At 36.6% G+C, this 22,209-nt stretch overlaps 1 protein-coding gene across 1 annotated transcript in view; it reads right to left on the reverse strand.

Moving 5' to 3' along the window:
• The window catches only part of LPCAT1 (lysophosphatidylcholine acyltransferase 1), a 173,907-nt gene that overhangs the window by 116,115 nt on the left and 35,583 nt on the right, over positions 1-22,209 (reverse strand). The window lies entirely within an intron of this gene.

The following is a 22,209-nucleotide window of genomic DNA, read 5'->3' on the forward strand; positions in this document are numbered from 1 at the left end:
CTGGAGACCCTGCTGCCTGACGTAAAGGTCCATAAGTACTCTTGGACCAAACACCGAGTTGTTATCCCTGCCCTATGGGCAGTCAAAAGAGACTGGAGATCGGAAAGAGGCTGGGGTGTGGAATCTTTGACCCTGGTTCCTTGGGCTGCTTACACCTGGCTGCCCTCCCCAGCAGGAGGCTCCTTCTGCCTTTCGGCCTCTGCCCTTGTGCCCACTACAGGTAGTTGCACATGATAGTGCTTAATAAACATTTGAGTTTGGGGGAAAAAAAAAAGGAGTACCTGAGTTCAAATCCGGCCTCAGACACTTGACACTTACTAGCTGTGTGACCTTGGGCAAGTCACTTAACCCTCACTGCCTTGCCCCCCCCCCAATAAAATAATTGGAGACAGTATAAAATACTCAGGAGTATACCTACCAAAACAAACCCAGGAACTATATGAACATATTTTTAAAATACTTTTTATACAAAATAAGTCAGATTTAAATAAATGATGAAATATTAATTGTTCATGGATAAGCAGGACCAATAATACAAATTTTACCTAAATGATTTATTCAATGCCATCCCAATTAAAATACTAAAAAGTTATTTGACTGAGCTATAAAAAATAACAACAAAATTCATTTGGAAGAGAAAATGTCAAAGATGTCAAAAGAATTAATGAAAAAAATCTAAAGGAAGGAGATTTAGCAGTACCAGATTTTAAACTATACTATAAGGCAGTAACTATTAAAACTATCTGTTGATGGCTAAGAAATAGGAAGATGGATCTGTGGAAGAGTTGATATATACAATACACAGTAGCAAATATATGTATGTATGTATCTATTTATTGTTTATAGATGTTGGATAACAAATCCTTATCTGAGACACTGGATACAAAGATTTTGGCTGTGCTTGTTTTTTAGTAGGTAAATGTTTCAGGGTCAACAAAGTGATTAGTGGGATTCATGAGATGCTATCTGTGGGAGGAATGAGGAAGAAAACACCAGCTGGAATGGAGCAAAAGTAAAACAAAGGTCAAATAGCATAAAGATAGAAAAGAGTCCTATGGAAAAAAAAAACAACCTTGACAGGAATTAGCAAAGTAGTGTTTTAGTTAAGTGAATCAAAGTAAGAGATGAATTAGTGAAAATAAACAATATTGTACACATGTACATACAAAATTGGGGCAGCTAGGTGGTGCAGGGGATAGAGTATCTGGCCTGCAATAAGTAACATCTGAATTCAAAACCAGACTAAGACCTTTTACCCTCCACTATTTCTTGAAATCTGTCCAACTTTATATTTATTGTTTCCATGATACTATCTATCCATGTTATCCTCTGCCATCCCTTTTTCCTTTTTCCTTCAACCTTTCCCAAAATCAGGTTCTTTTCCAATGAGGTTCTGTCTTCTCATTATGTGGCCAAAGTATTTAAGCTTCCACTTCAATATTTGACCTTCCGGTGAATAACCTGAATTAATTTCTTTAAATATTGACTGATTTGATCTCCTTGCTGTCCAAGGGACTCTCAGAAGTCTCCTCTAACATCACAATTCAAAAACAATTGATTCTGTGGCACTCAGTTTTTCTTATAGTCCAACTCACACAGTCAAATACTTGTACTGGAAAAAACCACAGCTTTGACTATACGGACCTTTGTTGGCAAGGTGGTATCTCTGCTTTTTCGTATGCTGTCCAGATTTGCCATAGCTTTCCTCCAAGAAGCAAGTGGCTTTTAATTTCATGGCTGCAGTTGCTATTTGTAGTGACCTTTGAGCCCAAGAATATAAAATCTGACACTGCTTTCATTTCTTCTCCCTCTATTTGCCAGGAAGTTATATGATCAATTGTCAAGATCTTTGTTTGTTTGTTTTTATATTAGGCTACAAGCCAGCTTTCACATTCTCCTCTTTCACCTGCATCAAGAGGCTTCTTGATTTCTTTTTACTTTTCTGCCATCAGAATGGTATTGTCTGCATATCTGAGATAGTTGACATTTCTCCAGGAAACCTTAATTGCAGCTTTTGATTCATCCAGCCTGGTATTTTGCATGATGTACTTTGCATATAAGTCATTTAACCCATAATTGCCTTAGTTCCTGATCTGTAAAATGGGGCACCCTAGAAATGGAAAACCACTTCCATATCTTTGCCAAGAAAACTTCATGTTGTCAATTGGGGTAACTTAGAGTAGGACACCACTAAACAAGTGAACAATAACAACAACATATACAAAATCAATGAAAGTTGAATATTCTTGTGTATGAAAGGGAAAAAAACCAGATCACTAAAAAGAATGGTTACTAACGAACAAAATCAGGGGGAAAATAATGTTTATGACAATTTTAAGTGAAAGACATTCTATTTTAATAAACGTTAAAGCACAAATGCATAGTCATGGAAGGGATTATGGATTCTTATCATGTAATCTTTGAGAAAATATATCATTTTTAAAATGTTTTTTTAATCATGTATTTTCTCTTTCTAGCTTATTTTCTCCCAATGGTTTTAATACTCTGAAGCAAGCTTGAGTTGGAAAGAACAAGTGAATCCAAGCAAATATGCCAGTCATTTGAGAAATGTGTTTGTAGCTGAGCTTTTGAATAAAATTAACAGTGAACAGTTACTTAGGCACCTGGAATCAGGAACTAATGAAGTAAGACCAGTCATCATTAACAAGAATAGCTTCTTCTAAAGATGCAGAAAGGTGCTATTCTTCCTTTTGAACTAATTTATTTGAATCTGAGAAACTAGAACTAAAGGGCTGAAAAGGTACGGTTTTTTTTCTAAACCTTGAACACACAGGGAGTAGAAAGCAAAGACTATAAAACCCCATGTTTCTTCTGCTGAAGACTAAAACTCTATTTTTAAAAACCCACACATTTCATATGTACTAAAATACAGTAAACATTTGGAGATACAATTATTTAACTGTAGGGAAAAAAATAGCCAAAACACAATAAATGTCTATGAGGGGGTAATTATTGTCCCTTTTATACAGTATGATTATTAATAATATTAAGTATTGAGGATATTTGCCATTTCAATAACTTTGTAAGCAAATAGCTTCAATAGATAATTTATTAGTTTTCTGATATTTCTCATACATGTATTTACTTTGTATATATTTTATACTTACATGTATACATTTTGTTTCCTCCTGTAGAATTAATTAGAAGTCCCTGAGGACAGGCATGGCTTCATTTTTTTTGTCATTTATCCTCAGCACCAAGTACAGTGCCTGCACATACTAAATGCTTGTTGATTAATTGATATAGCAAGTTTAATCTATGAGATTAAATCTAGGGTGGAGGAGATTCCATTTTGATTCCAGAACTGTCATTTACAAGCTGGGTGATTTGGGATGAATCAACCCTGCTTTTTATGTCAGTTTATCAATCTGAAGAAAAGGTAGGAAAAAAACAATGCTACTCTCCCTACCTACCTATTGAATAAAATTATTTTTAGGATTAAAGGAGATCATGCTTCAAAGCCTTTTGCAAATTGTAAAGCAGTATACAAATTAGGTGATATTATACACATTATAGGAAACAAACAAATTTAGAAATTAAAAAAAAAAGAACCCAGTATCAATAAATTAAAAATAAATAAAAATTTAAACAAAGAAATAAGCCATTTCAAATGATAACTTTTTTTAAAAAGCTATTAAATAAGTTTCCCAAGTTATTGTTATATCAATTCTTAATAACTAGTCAATTTTACTTAAATTACATCTACTCCACATGAGGAAGAATACACATCAGACAGAGAATGTTGTGGGATCAAGAGAGTTTGTGTCAAGAATAAGTGTTAAGGAGCAGATAGAAGAATTAAGTCAGTTCATCTTATTGCCAAGTTTGGTAAAATCTATCTTTGTAACATGTCTCATATATAACCCCCTTTCCCTTCTCTCCTCTGATATTGCTACCACCCTGGTGCAGGCTCTCACATTTACAGTATGCCAATAGCCTGTTGGTTGGTTGGCCTGCCACAAATCTCTCTTTTCTAGTCTAAATTCCATTCAGCCACAAAAATGATTTTCATAAAGTACAGATCCAATCATGTTATGACCCCCTACTCAATAAACTCCACTAGCTCACTATCACCTCCAGAATCACATATAAAATCCCATTTGGCATTGAAAGGTCTTCACTACCCAGACTCCCCTCCCACCTGTTTTTTTTTTAAAAACACCTTATACCCCTCCTCCACATATTCTTCAGTCCTGTGACACTGCCTCCTTGCTGTACCATAAACAAGACACTTCATATCTCCTGGCTAAAGGCATTTTCCCTGAATGTCTCCCATGCCTGGAGTACTCTCCCTCCTCATATTTGCCTTGTGGCTTCCCTAACCTCCTTTAAGTCCCAAGTAAAATCCCATCTTCTACCAAGAAACCTTTCTTAATTCCTCTTGGTTTGAATCTCTTCCTTCTGTTGATTTATTTCCTATTTACCCTTTATATTGCATTTGCACAGAGCTGTTTTGATGTTCTCTCTCCCATTAGTATGTCACCTCTTCAAAGGCAGCAACTGTCTTTTGCCTTTCTTTGTACCCCTAGAATTTAGCATAGTTCCTGGAACATAGCAGGTGTTTAATACATGCTTACTGAGTGACTGGCCTCCCTGCCTAAAATTTCTCCCTAATCTAGTCTATCTTCCACTCAGGTATCAAAGGGATCTTCCTAAAGTACAGGTCTCATCATATTATTCCTTTATGCAGTGTCAATGCCACTCCAGTGGCTCCCTATTACCTCAAGGACCAAATATAAAATCCTTGGTTTGTCTTTTAAAGCCCTTTAGAACCTGTTCCCTTGCTACCTTCACAAGCTTCTTACACCCTACTAGCCCCTCATACTTTGCAATTTAGTGACACTGGCCTCCTCACTATTCCTCCCACAAGATACTCCATTGTCTGAATCCTGGCATTTTCACTGGCTTTTCCCCATGTCTACAGCTCTCTCTTCCTCATCTTTTCTTCCTGGCTTTTCTATCTTCCCTCAAGTCTCAGCTAATATCCCACCTTCTTCAAGAAGGCTTTCCCAGTGCTCCTTAATTTGAATGCCTTCCTAATAAGACTATCTCCAATTCATCCTGTATATATCTTTTAAATACTCATTAAAAAGTCACTGTACATCTATTTTAGGAAAATCTCTTTCCAGATAAGCCATCCACCTTACCCACAAATGGGGAATTTAACTTTACATTTTATGTGTCTCTATGTTTATTTGGAAAAGACAGTTGGGGAAAGTGGGATCAGCATCCAGGTCTGTAATTTGTTCACTTCTGGAAACTCCCTGGAAGGGAAATTCCTTCCACAAATGCAGATCAGCAAATCATCTGAAATGATAATCTTCGAGATAAAATGCCACTGGACATTGAGAGAATAAGTGACTTGCCCAAGGTTACTGTAAGAGGTAAGACTTGAACCTAGGGCTTTCTGATATCAAGTTTGACTTGCTCCCCACCATGTTGTCTCTCAATAACATGAGGAAGAAGACTCTAAATAGCACAGAAAATTAGTAAACAACTTCTGCTAAGAATGGATGTTGCAGGGGCCGTTAGGTGGTGCAATGGATAAAGCACCAGCCTTGGATTCAGGAGGACCTGAGTTCAAATCCGACCTCAGACACTTGACACTTACTAGCTGTGTGACCCTGGGCAAGTCACTTAACTCCAACTGCCTCACCAAAAAAAATAAATAAATAAGAATGGATGTTTGTTAGGACCAGCTTAAAAGAGTGCTTTCTTTCTTTCTTTCTTTCTTTCTTTCTTTCTTTCTTTCTTTCTTTCTTTCTTTCTTTCTTTCTTTCTTTCTTTCTTTCTTTCTTTCTTTCTTTTTGAGGTGAAGGATTCATATCAAAGAGAAGGGCTTGTTTTCCTTTTCTTTTAGATGAAATTCATAAAAAATAAGAATGCCTATGATACATCTCAAAGTGCAGGTGCATGGGTTCTTCTCATAACTAACATGTTCTCTGAGTATTTCAGGATTTCCTAGAAGGCTTGCTCTGGACAACAGGAAAAAAATCTTTATTGCTTCATGAGTAAGGGGGAAAATCCAAGTGATTAAGCCCTTGATGACAGAGCAGAGATTAGAATGATTATTTCCTTCTTATTCTTGGAATGTTTACCCTTCAGCCAATGATGAAAACATACTCTCACCTTTATAGTATGGCAAGCTCTATTTCATTCTTTCCAGTTTCTTCTTGTTTACTTATAGGAAGCCTTGTAATAAATAAATAAGAAATGTGTGAATGGAAGAAGCCTTGCTCCAGTTCTAAAGTTGACATTTGACTCAATTTGCTTTTCCAGCATCTCAACTGAGAACTCTAGGTCTAAATGGATATACCATCCTACCAAAACTTATTGGATCTGTTGTCCATTTTTTCTTCACTAATTTCTTATTATATGACTCAAGTTCTCACCAAAGTGAAACTACCCTTGATAAGGTTTATCAACACAGTACTCTTGCCAATTTCAGTGCTACATTTTAGATATCATTCTGAACCCCCTAAGAAGCCTCTAAAATAAATATTCATTCCCTTCCTCCATGATGATACTCTTTTTGACTTCAGCTTCAATGATATAATACTTTTAGCTTGTCCCACCTACCTGTATGACTAAGAGGATGACTTCTATATCTCTGTACTGGGCTATCTTCTTTTTGAATCTTGTGTCTCTCGAGGGCTACAAGACCTCTAATTAGCCGCCTAATTACATAAAGTTAAATACCATCTGTCAAAAACTGAGCTCATCTTATCCCAAAATTCTCACCCAATACTTCCCCATTAATAATGACATCCAAAAAAAATGACATCCATTTTTAAATATCCTTAGGTTAAAAGACTGTTGGTTATTATTACAGTAGTGTTTCTTGCCTGGATTACTGAATTCCTTAGACTCCTAGTAAGCTTTGCTTTCTCTAGCCCCTGCCCTTTCAAAAGTCCAACTTACATTTAGAAATAAGAATAATTTTCTTTATAATTATTCTGATCTCAATGTTTTGGCCTTATGATCATCCTTAATACCTAATACTAAAGATTGTTTATTTATTGATAACTTGGAGTCCAATTATCCAATTTCTAGGTTATCCAGATGCTTCCTTTTTTTCCCCCAGTGGCTTTTTTGTAAAGTCATTTTTACTTTCTATTCACAATACAGAAAAGAGAAGATTGGTGGGGGGCGGGGCAAGAAGGATAAAATCAGAAAAACTGGTAACCCCCTTGGCAGTTCTAAAAAAGGTTTGGCTGCATTGGCTGGGGAGAAGTTAATTAAGTTATGGCCAATTAATGTAATGAAATATTTTTCTGCAATTAAAAACAATAGTGAATTTGGAGAATTGAGAGAAACATGGGAATATTTGCACATAGTAAGTATCCAATAAATATTTATTGATTGAGTGCAGAACAAAATAATTGCGAAAGTCTATTCTGCTAGGTAAAGAACACAGAAACCAGGGACTTTTGTTCTAAAAAAAGGTTACATGTACACCAAGGGCCTAAGAAAATATTTCCTGTACAAGATTATTGGCTGTCAAGAATTATTTGTATTTGGAGATTGGTATCTCTGAGCCACGTGCTTTGTGCCTATCTCCCCATGAGAAGTCCAAGGATTTCTGTCATGGTTTCCCTTCCCTCACCCTTCCTTTCCCTTGCTCCTAAATAAACTACCACCTTATTCTAACTAAAAAAAGAATTGTTTGTATTTATATCAGCATAGCACTATCACTGTAAACTACATGTAAGGTTAGAGTTTCTTTATAGGGAACCTATTTTTGTTGTTGTTGTTGCAACAGTATTCAACTTTGAAGTAATTCATGTTTCAACTGCATTATCATCATAGGACTTTACAGCTGGAAATAAGCTATGACATAAAGTTAACAGGATTTGGAGGTAGAAGGAAACTTAAACCTCATGTGGTCCAATTTATTCATTTTATAGAAGAGAAAATTGAGGCCCAGAGAAGTTTTTTAAAAGTGGCATCAGGATTTAAAAAACAGGTCTTCTGACTCAAATCCAAACTACTTCCACTGCACAATAATACTGTCAGCAAATCCTAGACTAGAATTGTTTCTAGGAAAGACTAGTCTTTTATTCTTTTTACTATAACACCACTGCCTCTCTAAGGAGAAAAGAAGCATTTGCAGTTTAATATTTAGAAAAGCTGGTAATTTTCCTGGAAAACATAAAAAAAAGTTTCCTTACTTTCAGGAATATAAGTTCTAGTATGAAGAAACCACAAATCTATACCACTCAAAGCCAACTTTTCTAAATGAAGTATAATTATTTGCTTTCAACTAGAACTTAAGATCCTAAAATTTTATAAAAGGTATTGATTATATGCTAAGTATTAGAACTGCATAATTTAACAATTCCAGGAACCTCCTTTTCTTGTCTACTACTTGCCATTTGAACCTCACACTGTAACTGCAATAAGCTGGACATTCTTCCAGAAAAAGGAATCCTGCATTCTTGTTCCAGCTTAGGCACAAACTAAACAATTCTCATATGGTCACTTTACCTTTACGTCTACCTCCCTTAATAACAAGCCAATTCAACAAATATATTAAGCACTAGTGATAGTACGAGATTCTGGGGTGACAGAGACAGAAAGCACTAGGAACTTACATTCTATTAAGGGGATACAACAGTGATCCCCTTCTTAACTCCAAGTGCTGAGCTATTATGTCCTAATGGTGTAAATAGTAGAGAAGCAGTATAATAACAGGAGTGGAATCACCTTTCGTTTTAATGACTAAACTCATTTGAAAAGGTATGGGTCCCTGTGGAGAAGCACAGAGAATTTAGAGAAAAACATACTCTTGAACCAATTCAGAGGGAGTGGTTGTTTTGAGTTCTGGGTTCTTACACCAGTTCTGAAAGGTGCACAAGCTTGACAAAGGAGAGGGAATTCTAGCAATTAATTCCCGGGTAGCTAGGTGGTGCAGTGGATAAAGCACTAGCCCTGGATTCCGGAGGACCTAACTTCAAATCCAGCCTCAGACACTTGACACTTACTAGGCAAGTCACTTAACCCTCATTGCCCTGCCAAAAAAAACAAAAACAAAAAACCAATTAATTCCCATGTTTTTTCTCTCCTGATCTGTCTCCCAGATGTCCCACCTGAAGTTAGAGTTCCATTCCTACTTGCCTTACCTGATCAAGACAAAGAAGTAAGTCATAGCTCAAGCTGTTCCAGGACCCACTACTTTCTCCTATACCCAAGCTGAACTAGCATGGATAGAAAGAAGACCTCTTCAATATATGGGGAAGAACCTCACACATGAGTGCACACTTTTCTTCTTTTGCTGTCTCCCATGGCCCTCCAACATCCTGAGTTGCGTCTGTCTTGGATTCGAAATTTTCATTTGTGGGAACCTACTGGATCCTAAAATTTGACCCATCCATTTGCCTATTCATCTATTATCCATCTACCCATCCACTATGTATTCAGCACTCTACTATACATTATGGTGATATAGAGGTAGGAAAAAAAGACAGTTTTTATCCACCAGGAGTTAGGTAGGGATACAATATGTGTATGAACTGTGTAGCTTTCAGTACACAAGAGTAGCAGCAGGAAAGTGAACTAATTACTATTATTATTATCATTATTATTCTATGAACTAATGCATAGTGAAATAAGGACTAGAAGGAAAATATACACATTGGCTACAATAACGTAAAGGTTTAATAGAAGGAAACAGAATTCTGAATAACTGTAAAACCAACAATAGGACTAGGGAACAGAGATAATGAAACATGTCCCTTCCCTTGGTCTAGAGGTGAGACACTTATCCAAGGTCACACAGTCAGTATGTGTTAGAGATGGAATTTGAACCTAAGTCTTCTTGACTCCAACACTGCTTCCCTATCCACTATATCATGCTTCCTCTCGCTATGTATGATCTTAATGTACCACAATTTATCTAGCCATTTCCCTATTTTTGGATACTTAGGTGGTTTCCAATCTTCACAATTATATGAAAATCTTCATAGAGAATACTCTTTTTTTTAGTTTGTTTAGTTCAGAGTCTATACTCAACAATGGAATATTGAATCAAAGAATATGAACAAATTCATTTTCTGCTATGAGTACTCTTTCCCTACCTCTTGAAATAACTTTTTAACACTTTGTATCATGTATCTGTTTACATATATCGTAAATTCCTTGACAGTAAGTCAGGAACTGGGTCATTTTTCTTTTCTTTTTCCATAAAAAGACACTTGTTTTACACATAGTAGGCACTTTATAAATATTTCCTCATCCACTCAACTAAAAAAAATGTTTATTAAATGACTATAAATGCCAGAAATTTGGGATACAAAAACAAAAACAATAACCCTAACAGCTTATTGAACCAGCTGTGCCAGAGTCAACTAACTTTTTTTTAAAGCATAACAATGAAAAATTACTCAGTTGGTAGATCAAACTGATGGAAGAGAGTACATATTAAGAATGTTAAGTACTGAGAGAAACCTTAGGATTTGAAAGTTGATGCCAGTAATAATATTGGAAGGGCTGTTCCAGCAGAATAGCAGGGGTGGGATAAAGGAGTGATTGATTGGCTGGGAACATGAAGGCAGTCAGTTTTTATCATGCACAGAATCACAGAACCTTTTCCCTCATTTTACAAATAAAGAAACTGAAATGGACAGATGTTTTCTAACTCCTAATCCAGTTCACTTTTTAGTATAACAGGCTGTTCATTTTTGCTAGAAATTTAGTTATGATGGGGAGGAGAAAAGACAATGGCTTAAAGGAATAGCAGGATCAAGGGACATTTATTTTTGGGATAGGAGAGACCTGAATATGTTTTATTAGACTCTGAGTCAACAATGTGACATAGTAATACAATCTTGTGAAATTTTATACTATGGGTAAAAGTGAGTAGGGCCTGAATTTGGGTAGGCAATATTCACATATGCTATTATGCTCATATTTAAGGAAGTGAGGAATGGATAGTACATTCTAAGTATTTCCTTAAATTTAAGTTGTTTACCCTGTGAAAAAAATCTGTAGAATTTTTCCCATCTAGAATACTCTATCGCCTCTCTCCTTGATTCCTACCCTTCAAAATTTAGCTAAGGTCCTTCTCTAACCAACCAAGCCTAAAAGTCTCTTTTCTGATTATTCTCTGTACCTGTTATTGGATGTATACTTATAATAGCTCAAATTTACACAAGCGAGTTTCACCACATGACACAGGTAGTGAAAGAGGGGAATTTCTAGTAGCATCTCTGAGGTAGAAGCTTCTGTGGCAAGGGTCTGAGATTTCTAGAGACCTGTGGTGCTGTAACACCAGGACAAGAGAAGGAGAGATGAGGACAAGCTTATGAAAGCTGAAAGAAAAGAGGGCAGCACTTTGACGGAGAGGGAATTATACATTAAAAGGACTGGACATGGTCCATCCTCATGCAGGAGATGGCCTATCAGCTGGAGGGTCAGGTCATTTGTATTTATCTTGGACACAAAAGGTGCTGATCCAGGAGTGATAGGTGGGTATCACAGACATTGGAAAGAGGCTCTAGAGGCAATGTGGCATAGTGGATGGAGTGCTGGATTTGGATTCAGGGTGCAAGTCTTGCCTCGGATATTAATTTAGTTTTGTGTACATCAGGAAGTCATTTAAGCTCTTTTTAAGCCTCAATTTCCTTTTCTGTAAAGGGGGGATTTCATAAATCAACAAGCATTTATGAAATCATTATGTTCCAGGACCTTGTGCTAGGTACTTAGGATATGAAAACAAAAAGGGAGTTGACACTCTTTAAAGAGAGATTATATACATACAAATATATACAGGATATATATAAAATGAATACAAGGTAATACTGGGGTGGGGTTATCAATAACTGGGGGGGGGAGGGGGAGAATAAGTAACTATGTGCCAGACAGTACTAAGTACTTTACAAATATTATTTCATTTGATCCTTACATCAACCCCGGGAAGTAGGTGCTATTTTCCAGTTGAGGAGACTGAGACAGGCAGAAGTGATTTGCCCAGAATCACATAGCTAGGAAGTATCTGAGGCTGGGTTTGAACTCAGGTCTTCCTGACTCCAGGCCCCAAACTATATGCCCATAGGCAGCTAATTGGAGGTGGTATAATGTAAAGATAGCAGAATAGTATCTAATATGACTGCAAAAAGTAGACTAGAGGCAGAATGTAAAGAAAATGGACAACTAGAGGAATTTCTATTTGATCCTTGTGGTAATAGAAAGGAATTAGAATTTACTGAGTAAAGAGGTGATATGCTCAGATTTGTGCATTAGGAAAATCTCTTTGTTAGCCATGTGGACAAAGGAGGGATGGGCAGAGACCTGAGGCAAGGAGACCAGTTAGGAAGGTTTTGTAATAGTCTAATGGAGATGCAAAAAGAGATGGAGGTCAGGAGGAGGAGAGGAAGAGCGTTATGGCACGGAGATGGCAAGGAAGTGGGTTTGCTGGGCTTTATACCAGGATTAGCTGAAAGCTCATCAGTCACAGCTGAAGGTCAGAGAAATGTGAGATCCTTGGTAGTAATAAGTAAGTAGAGAAGAAGGGTAGGTAGTTTTGGGGGAAAGGCAAAGACTTCTGCTTCAGACAAGTTGAGTGAGATACTTAGGAGAATCTAGTTTTAAATGTGAGACTGGCACTACATAAATATCTGGGAGTCATCTGTGAAGAGTTGAAAATAGAATCCATGGGAGTCACTGGGAAAGAGAATGTATAGAGAGAAGTTAAAGGACAGGATATGAGTAATTGTCCATCAAAGGAGGATAAAGAGCAGAAACACAAATAGGCAAATCAAGAGCTATCAATGCGATGATAATTAGAGGAGAAAGTATCCTGTAGGAGAAGGTGGTCAACAATGTCAGATGCTATAGAGCAGTGAAAAAGGACAATTAGTGATAAAAGATCAGTAGATTTGGCAATAAGATTGCCGGTAATTTTGAAGGGAGTAGTTTCAATCATCCTGAAAAGAGTTTAGAAGAGAATGAGAAGGGGCAGCTAGGTGGCGCAGTGGATAGAGCACTGGCCCTGGAGTCAGGAGTACCTGAGTTCAAATCCGACCTCAGACACTTAGCACTTACTAGCTGTATGACCCCTGGGCAAGTCACTTAACCCCAATTGCCTCACTAAAAAAAAAAAAAAAGAAAGAAAGAAAGAAAGAAAGAAAGAAAGAAAGAAAGAAAGAAAGAAAGAAAGAAAGAAAGAAAGAAAGAAAGAAAGAAAGAAAGAAAGAAAGAAAGAAAGAAAGAAAGAAAGAAAGAAAGAAAGAAAGAAAGAAGAGAATGAGAGGAGAGAAGGTTTAGACATCTATTATAGATGGCTTTCTCAAGGAGTTCAGCCATAAAAAGGAGGAGAGATGCAGAGCAATATGGATGGATGGATCAAGTGAGGGCTTTTTTGAGGATGGGAAAGACATGAGTTTGTTTTGAGGCAGCAGAAAAGCAGCCCAGTAGACAGGAATATTGAAGATTAGGGAGAAAATGAGGACAATAGAGGCAATAACCTACTGGAAGTGACTAAAATCTTCACTTCATTTGACCAGAGATTCTATTACTTGGCACATACCCTCAAGGAGGATATTGATTTTTAAAAAAAGTCCCTATAGATCTCAAAACATTTATAGCAACACAGCACTGTTTATGGCAAGAAAGAACTGGAAACAAACTAAGTTTTCATTGACTGGTGAAAAGCTAAATGAACTGTACATGAATGTAATGGAATATTACTGTGTGATTTTTAAAAATGATGAATATGATACAGAGAAGCACAGAAAGACTTGCACTGATGCAAAATGAAGTAAGCAGAACCAAGAAAACAATACACATAATGATTGTAATAACGTAAATAGAAAAGGCAACCACAAAAAAATCAAATGTGAAGGGTGCACAATTACAAAGACCATGAAGTTCTCCCACATAGAGATATGAGAAGACACCTCCCTCAATTCTTTGCAGAGATAGCAGGTCATGGGTGTCAATCATTACATATATTTTCAGAAATTCTTCATGTGTTGGTTGTTTTTGATGATTGGATTTTCTGATCTTTCTCTTTTTCTTTTAAAAAATATTATTTGTTACTGAGGATGGCTTTCTGGGGGGGGAGGGAAGAGAGAAATTCACATGGAAATCTAAGTGATATAAAAACAAAAAAAAATCAATAAAATTTATTTAAAATTTAGTATCTTCAGAGAAAGTAAAAGTTATTTTCAAAAATGTTTAATAACATCTTGAATCTTTTGTAAACATTTATAAATTATTAATTTTAATACTCTTTGGCCAAAAAAGGGCATCTGTATGTTTTCCTCATTTCATATTGAATAGCCAACTCTATAACAGCCATATAAAGATAAAGTCAAGCAACATACAGATAACATCTTCATAATAAGTTATACTCAACATATTTTAAGATTTAATAAAAGATGCTAAAATATAAACTTTCTGGCAATCTAAATCTTACCAGGACACATTTTCCTGGCAAATTTAAAGCTTCTGTAGGGGAAGGTACTTACTCCTGCATAATTCATCACTTCCTCATCCTTGAAAACTGGTGGTTCCTTGGGCAACTACCACCTGAAGAAGTCATACCAGTCCACAACCAGAAGAATTAGAATACATATGCCTGGCATGAAGACTGAGTAGGTGCGAACTCCAAGCTTATAATTACACACACACACACACACAGAGACATATAAATTAGAATTTCAAAAATGGTGTCAAGGTATCTGAGGAAATTTTCTTTTTGACTGCTTCAAATCTGAAAGTTGTAGAAGCTATAAAAACCTATTTGGGGGTACAAATGAAGACAGAAAGGAAGAACTGATTTCTAAACCTCTAGAGAATGTAAAGGCACAGTGGGGAAAAATCCTCTCTTAGGAAGGTACAATAAAGATGCAAAACTTTATCTACTAGATATTACAAAAGGTTTTTGCTATTATTTGATTATCAACTGTTATTCTGTTATACTGTAGCATCATTAAACAGCTTACTATAAATAGGAATATAAAATAAATCTATTAGGTAGGATAAGGTGATAGAATTGATGAATTTTGTTGTTGCTATTCAATCTTTTTTTCTTTTTTCAGTTGTGTCTAACTTTTCATGACCTTATTTGAGGTTTTCTTGGCAAAGATACTGGAATAGTTTACCATTTCCTTCTCCAGCTCATTTGACAGATGAGGAAACTGAGGCATACAGGGATAAGTGACTTGTCCAGGGTCACAAAGCCAGTAAGTGTCTGAGGCCAGATTTGAACTCACAAAGATGAATCGTCATGACTTCAGGCCTGGTACTCTATCCACTGCACCAGATAGTGTCCCTGAATTGATGATTAAAATTGTGTTAAGATTACCTCAAAGGTTATCTAATCTAATCGCCATCTGAATCATGAAGATCCTCCACAATATTACCCCCCCCCAAGTGGATATTATAGAGGGGAATCTCTCTGCTTAAATGTTTCCAGTGACTGGAAAAACTCACTAACTCCTAGGCTCTCATTTAAGTGGGTATATACATTCCCACTTTATATTCATAAAAGGAAGGAAGCAAATCTGTGATTTTCTATTATACCATCAGGGATGGCAGAACAACCATTTTTGAACCCTAACACCTCAGTGCCTGATGTGTTACACAATGAATTTGAAATTGTAGGTTGAGAATTATGGCTGGACCAGTTCATGTAAATACTGAAGAAAAAAATCTATCCCAAGGGCTATTCAGTCTCAAAAGCATTAAGGAAGTACTTTAACAAGATACCTAAAGGAAGGGACAATATTAAAAGAATGGGGGAAATGCATACAATGCATTTCATTCAAAATAGGTAATTGAGAGAACATAATTAAAAACTAATTAAATATGACTTACTTTCTTATCATTATAATAGTATTAATATATGAAAGGTATCTTTAATGAAAATAAGAATTTCATATGTGTGTGTGTATATATATATATATGTATATATATATATCAGTACTTTTTGTGTTAGCAAATAATTAAAAATAAAGTGTGTGACTATTGTTATCTTGGGGAAAGTTAAATTGTGGCATGTGAGAATATTATTGCGCCATAAAAAAATAACAAATATGAAGAAATAAGAGAAACTGGAGAAAATTTGTAGGCACTGATACAGATCAAAGTGAGCAGAACCAGAACAATTAACCAGTGACAAGAACACTGAAAGACATCAAAACTCTGGTCATTCTCAACTTTAAAAGGTTGTCTGTGAAACATATCCCCCTCCCCTTTTCTCTTCAGAGGCAGGGGACTAGAAGTACAGAATGAGGTACACACAGACTGCCAATGGATGTTTGTTTGGTTTTTCTTTTGGGGGGGGGTTGCCTAAATATTCTTTTTTTTTTTTAAATCATAGGTAGGGTTATACTGAGGGACAGGTACATTAGGATGTGACAATGATATTAAAAAAGAACCTATAAAATATTTTTAAAATGTGAGAAAGGGTGATAAAAATGGAAATAGTGGGGAAATAGTGATTAAAAAGGATGGATAGTGGAAAGGTGGGCCCAGAAATATATAACTGGTGAAGCTGTGAATTAACCCAATCATTCTAGGAAACAATTTAAAACTATGCTAAGAAAATGATTAAAAATATCCACACCCTCAAGCCAGGCAGGCTGAGAAGAAGCCCAATCACCCCCTGGGCCACGCTGTAGCACGAACGGTGTGTCCGGGAAGCAGCACTACACTTTAAGGAGTAAAAAGCCAAGAAACAGTAAGCCAGGATGAGTAGGCAGAGAAAGCAGAAGACCATTGAAAACTTCTTTGGGGGAAAGGTAGACCACAATACATCCTCAGAAGAAGAAGATAATAATAGGGTCAAAGCTCCAACATCCAAAGCTTCCAAGAAAAATATGAACTGGTCTCAGGCCATGGAAGCTCTCAAAAGGGACTTTGAAGAGAAAGTAGGAGAGATAGAATGAAGATGTAGAGAAAGAGAGGAAGGAATGGAAAGAGAAATGAGAGCAATGCAGGAGAGTCATGAGAAAAAAGTCAACAGTTTGAAAAGCCAAATGGAAAAGGAGATTAAAAAACTCTGCTGAAAATAATTGCCTAAGAATTAGGATTGAACAAATGGAAGCTAGTGAGCTTATGAGAAACCAAGACACAGTAAAGCAAATCCAATTGAATGAAAAAATAGAAGGCAATGTGAAATATCTCCTTGGAAAAACAGCTGACCTAGAAAATAAATCTAGGAGAGATAATTTGAAAATCATTGGTCTACCTGAAAACCATGACCAAAACAAGAGTTTAGACACCATCCTCCAAGAGATTGTGAGGGAAAATTGCCCTGATATTCTTGAAGCAGAAGCTAAAATAGAAATTGAAAAAATCCACCGATCACCTCCTGAAAGAGATCCCAAAAGGAAAACCTCCAGGAATATTATAGCCAAATTCCAGAACTCCCAGGTCAAGGAGAAAATATTGCAAGCAGCTAGAAAAAAGGAATTTAAATACTGTAGAGCTCCAATAAGGATAAAGCAAGATCTAGCAGCTTCTACATTAAAGGACCGGAGGGCATGGAATATGATATTCCAGAGGGCAAAGGAACTGGGACTACAGCCAAAAATCACGTACCCAGCAAAACTAAGCATCCTCTTTCAGAGGCAAACATGGAACTTCAAGGAGAAAGAAGACTTTCAGGCATTTGTTATGAAAAGACCTGAACTGAATAGAAAATTTGACTTTCAAATACAACACCCAGGAGAAGCATAAAAAGATAAACAGGAAAAAGACTTCATGAGGGATATTAAAAGATCAAACTGTTAACATTCCTATATGGGAAGATAATACAGAGGTCACAGGTCTGAACTGAATACGAAGGGAAGTTATGTTTTGTTCTTTGTGGGGTGTCTTATGTATGGGGCCGGATTTGGGCTTGGGGCCTCCTGGGTCCAGGGCTGGTGCATTGTCCACTGTGCCACCTAACTAACCCATAATGACATCCTTAAAATAGGGTTGAGGGGTAGGAGAAATAGACTGGGGGAGGGGGAAGGGGAGAGATGGTCTGGGGAGAGGTTATTCATATGAAGGAAACAAGAAAAAAGCTTATGGAGGGGAGGGGAAGAGGGGGAAGGAATTGGGGAGTGATTGAACCTTAATATCATCAGAATTGACTCAAAGAAGGACTAACATACATACTCAAGTGGGTATTGTAATATATTTTGCCCTGATGGAGGGGAGGGAGATAAGGGGGGGGGGGAGGGGAAGGAGGGAATGTTTTCCATGACTACTCATGTATAATTTATTTTGAAATGCTTGAGTTCTAGTGGGTGGGGGTGGGAATAGAGGAGTTAATACTACAGATGACAAATTTTCAAAAATATGGGGGAGGGGAGGAGACATGGCATTGAAACCAACAAGATGAAATTTTACAGAGATAAGAAAATAGTTCTGCTTTTAGGTTGTATACAGTTTAGTCTCCAACTGTGTGACATGACTAGGAAAAGGGCTAACATAATGTTAAGCTGCATTAATACATGTGTACTGTCCAGAGCAGCTAGGTAGTGTAGTGGATAGAGTGCCGGGTTTAAAGTCAGGAAGACTCATCTTCATGAGTTTAAATCTGACCTCACGCATTTACTAGCTGTGAGATCCTGGGCAAGTTGCCTAACCTTGTTTGCCTCAATTTCCTCATCTGTAAAATGCTCTGGAAAAGGAAATGGCAAAACCCTCCATATTCCGCACTGGTTAGTCAGAGTCCATCTAAGGCATTATGTTCAATTCTGGGGGTGATACATTTTGATAGAATGACTAGAATGAAACCAAAACAATATGAGGAAATTATGATTATGATATTTAGCCTGGAGATAAAGATAATAACCATCTAAGTTTCTGAAAAATTTGCATATAGATGAAAGGCGATCCCCATGCTCTGCATAGCTCCTCAAGGAAGAACATTTCGACTCTACAATAATTTTTAACAATTAGCCCTGCCCAACAGTATAATAAGATGTTTCAGGCAGTAGGAAGCTCCTCCCAATACCACTGAAGTGATAATAATGCTGTGATAATAATTCACCCTTACATAAGGCTTTATAGTTTAGAAAATGCTTTCTTCACAACAATCCTATGAGTTCAATAGTCTAAGTATTACTCAAGTAAACAAACTAGGTAATTGCCAGACATTGCATTTGTACACTGTATGGAAAGTATCATCATGTGCTTTATATGCCTTCTAAGATACCTTTCAACTCTAAATTCAGCAACTGTTCAAAATGTCCAAGGTTCAAAAGAATTGAAGAAAATTCTAAGAAAACTCATGTTGAACATTCTAAAATGCACTTTTCTCTCTCACTATATACTACTTCTCTTCACAGAAGTATGAGGATAAAATGAGATCATTTTGGGGCAGCTAGGTGGAACAGTGGATAAAGCACTGTCCCTGGATTCAGGAGGACCTGAGTTCAAATCCGGCCTCAGACACTTGACACTTACTAGCTGTGTGACCCTGGGCAAGTCACTTAACCCTCATTGCCCCACAAAAAAATTTTTTTAAAAATGAGATCATCTTTTTCATAGTGCTCTCAAAGTAAAGGACTCTTAATTTAAAGGTGGTAGAAATAAACATATATATACACACACATTTACATATGTGTGAATTTATGCACATACTTGGTTTTGATGAGAATATGGCTTGTTGAGACACTGCTACCTACTGTAGGTCAAGTGGTATAGAAAATGAAACCAGAGAAAGATGGGATTTTTTTTTTGTCCAGAACTATAATTTCATCACTGTAAGGCAATTAATTCCCAGTGAGGAAACTCTTCTACTATTGTAGACCAGCAACTTCTTTGATTATAGAGTTGCCTTTATGTACTAGAAGGTTAATGATTTGACCAGGGTCAGGCTTCTAGTCACATAAAGTCAGAGGTGAGACTTCTTATCTCTGAGGCTTCAGCTCTGTTACTACTACACCAAGATGCTACGCAGAGATGGATCGGTATTGCTCACTAGGGAGATTCTTTTTTTCAGGTTGAATAGAAATGGGTGGAATTGGTGGCCTTAATATAAAAATATGTAGCTGTAACTCACTTTAAGTAAACCCAACAGGGAAAAAAAACCAGATTTACATAAAAGATAAATTATAGAGAAAGTCTTTACTTTAGAGAAATAATCAAAATAAGATATAATTGTATACATCAATTAGTTTATAAATATAATATCTTGTTTATCAAGGCTTATGGGCAAATCAAGCATTTCCTTTTAAGCATCAAATTTTTTCTAAAGTAATTTTAATGTAAATATTTTAAAAATTATAAATGCATAGATATCATTGCCTTGCTAAACAGAACACACTAAGAATAACTGAACATCCTCTTTATAGATCACAGATGGAGATTTGGAATGGTTTTTTTGTTTGTTTGTTTTGGGTAAGGCAATTGGGGTTAAGTGATTTGCCCAGGGTCACACAGCTAGTAAGTGTTAAGTGTCTGAGGCCAAATTTGAATTCAAGTCCTCCTGAATCCAGGACCAGTGCGCTATCCACTGCACCACCTAGCTGCCCCAATTTGGAAGGGTTCTAATCCCATTTTCAGATGGTCTAGAATCACACAGCTAGTGTCAGAGGTGGGATTTGAACCCATGTCTTCTTGACTTCACGTCCAGCATTCTCTCCACTACAAGGCACCATGATGCCTTGTAGTGTAAAGTAGACTTAACAAGAGGACAACATTCTAGCTATCTGTGGGACAAAAATGACAAAAATAATTTAATCCCTCTGAGCCTCATTTTTTCCATATGTAAAATAGGATGTATATTAAATGACTTCTAAGGTCTCTTCAAGTTCCAAAAGTCTATGATTCTATGAATACCATGAACAGAAATTATAGTTTGGAGTGTACAGTACTGCTCTTAGTGGCTACTAAGGCTTATAGGTCTATTTCCTTCTATAGAATTGCCTTGTACCATTATGCTTTTTGAATTCTTGTGTTTGTGATGTATTTTTCTTTCTCCTTCCTCATTTGTACTTTTTGCTATCATTTAGTAGTTCCCAGTTCTCTTCCATATGATTGCTTCTAATATGATATCATGTATATGTTGAGGGAGGAGGAGAGGAATACTTTTATTCATATCCCTTCTTTTTGGTCAGAATAGTTCACCATGTGTGACAGATAATATGACCAACTTTGTAAATAGAAAGACATGGATTCAAGTCTGGCCTCTAAACAATATGGACTGAGTCACTTTGGGCAAGTCATTCAACCTTTCAGTGCCCTAGGCAACTCTAAAATGATAAGCTGTAGAACTATTCATTACCTGTTTTCCTCTTTGGGAGTTCCCTACATGAATGAAATCAATCAGTGGTGTACATACCAGTATAATAATATATAAAATATAACATAACATCATTATGTGTATACACACACGCACACACATATATAAAATACATACACACAAACACAAAATAATCCCTGGATCATCCCTGTGGAACCTCTCTAGGCTCCTGCCTGTTTTTTGTTTGTTTGTTTTGTTTTGTTTTTAGTTATAGATTGTAGATTAAACAGATTTTAATGAAAAGATAATCACATGAAAGAAAATTAAAAATATCAGTCATCATAGTATTTGTGTTATAATTTTTGCTATTCACCTACCATCGAAATTTATTATATCATTCCACTTTGTAGTAATTTGACAAATTCAATTCAGCAAACATTTATTAAAAGCCTACAATCTGCTAGGGAAACAAGTCAATTGCCTGTAGTAACTAAGGAACAGAGAGTCAAGGCAGAGAAACTACTCAAGTTCCCAAGTGATCTTCCTAGATCCTTAGGTCTGGCCATGTCATTCTCCCTATTCAATAACTCTGGCAGCTTCCTCTTACTTCCAGGATCAACTACAAAATCCTTGGTTTGTCTTTTAAAGCCCTTCAAAACCTGGCCCCTTCCTATCTTGCCAATCTTCCTACAGCTTCTTCTACACATATCGTACAAGCCAGTGGGACTCTAGCCTCCTTGTGCCTCACGTTAGACATCCCATCATCATACTCCTAGCATTTTCCCTAGTTCTTTCCCACACCTGGAACTGCCTCTCCCCACCTGTGCTTCTTGATTTCCCAGGTTCCTTTCAAGTCTGAGCTAAAGTTCCACCTGCTGCAAGAAACCTTTCTTTGTCCCCTTTAACTTTAGTGCCTTCCCTCTGAAATTATCTCCAATTTTTTCTATATTTATCTGTTTGCATGAAGTTGTTTGCATGTTCTCTCCCCCATTAGAATGTGA

The sequence above is a fragment of the Dromiciops gliroides genome, chromosome 1 (genome assembly GCF_019393635.1).
Source record: "Dromiciops gliroides isolate mDroGli1 chromosome 1, mDroGli1.pri, whole genome shotgun sequence".
In the NCBI taxonomy this organism is placed as follows: domain Eukaryota; kingdom Metazoa; phylum Chordata; class Mammalia; order Microbiotheria; family Microbiotheriidae; genus Dromiciops; species Dromiciops gliroides.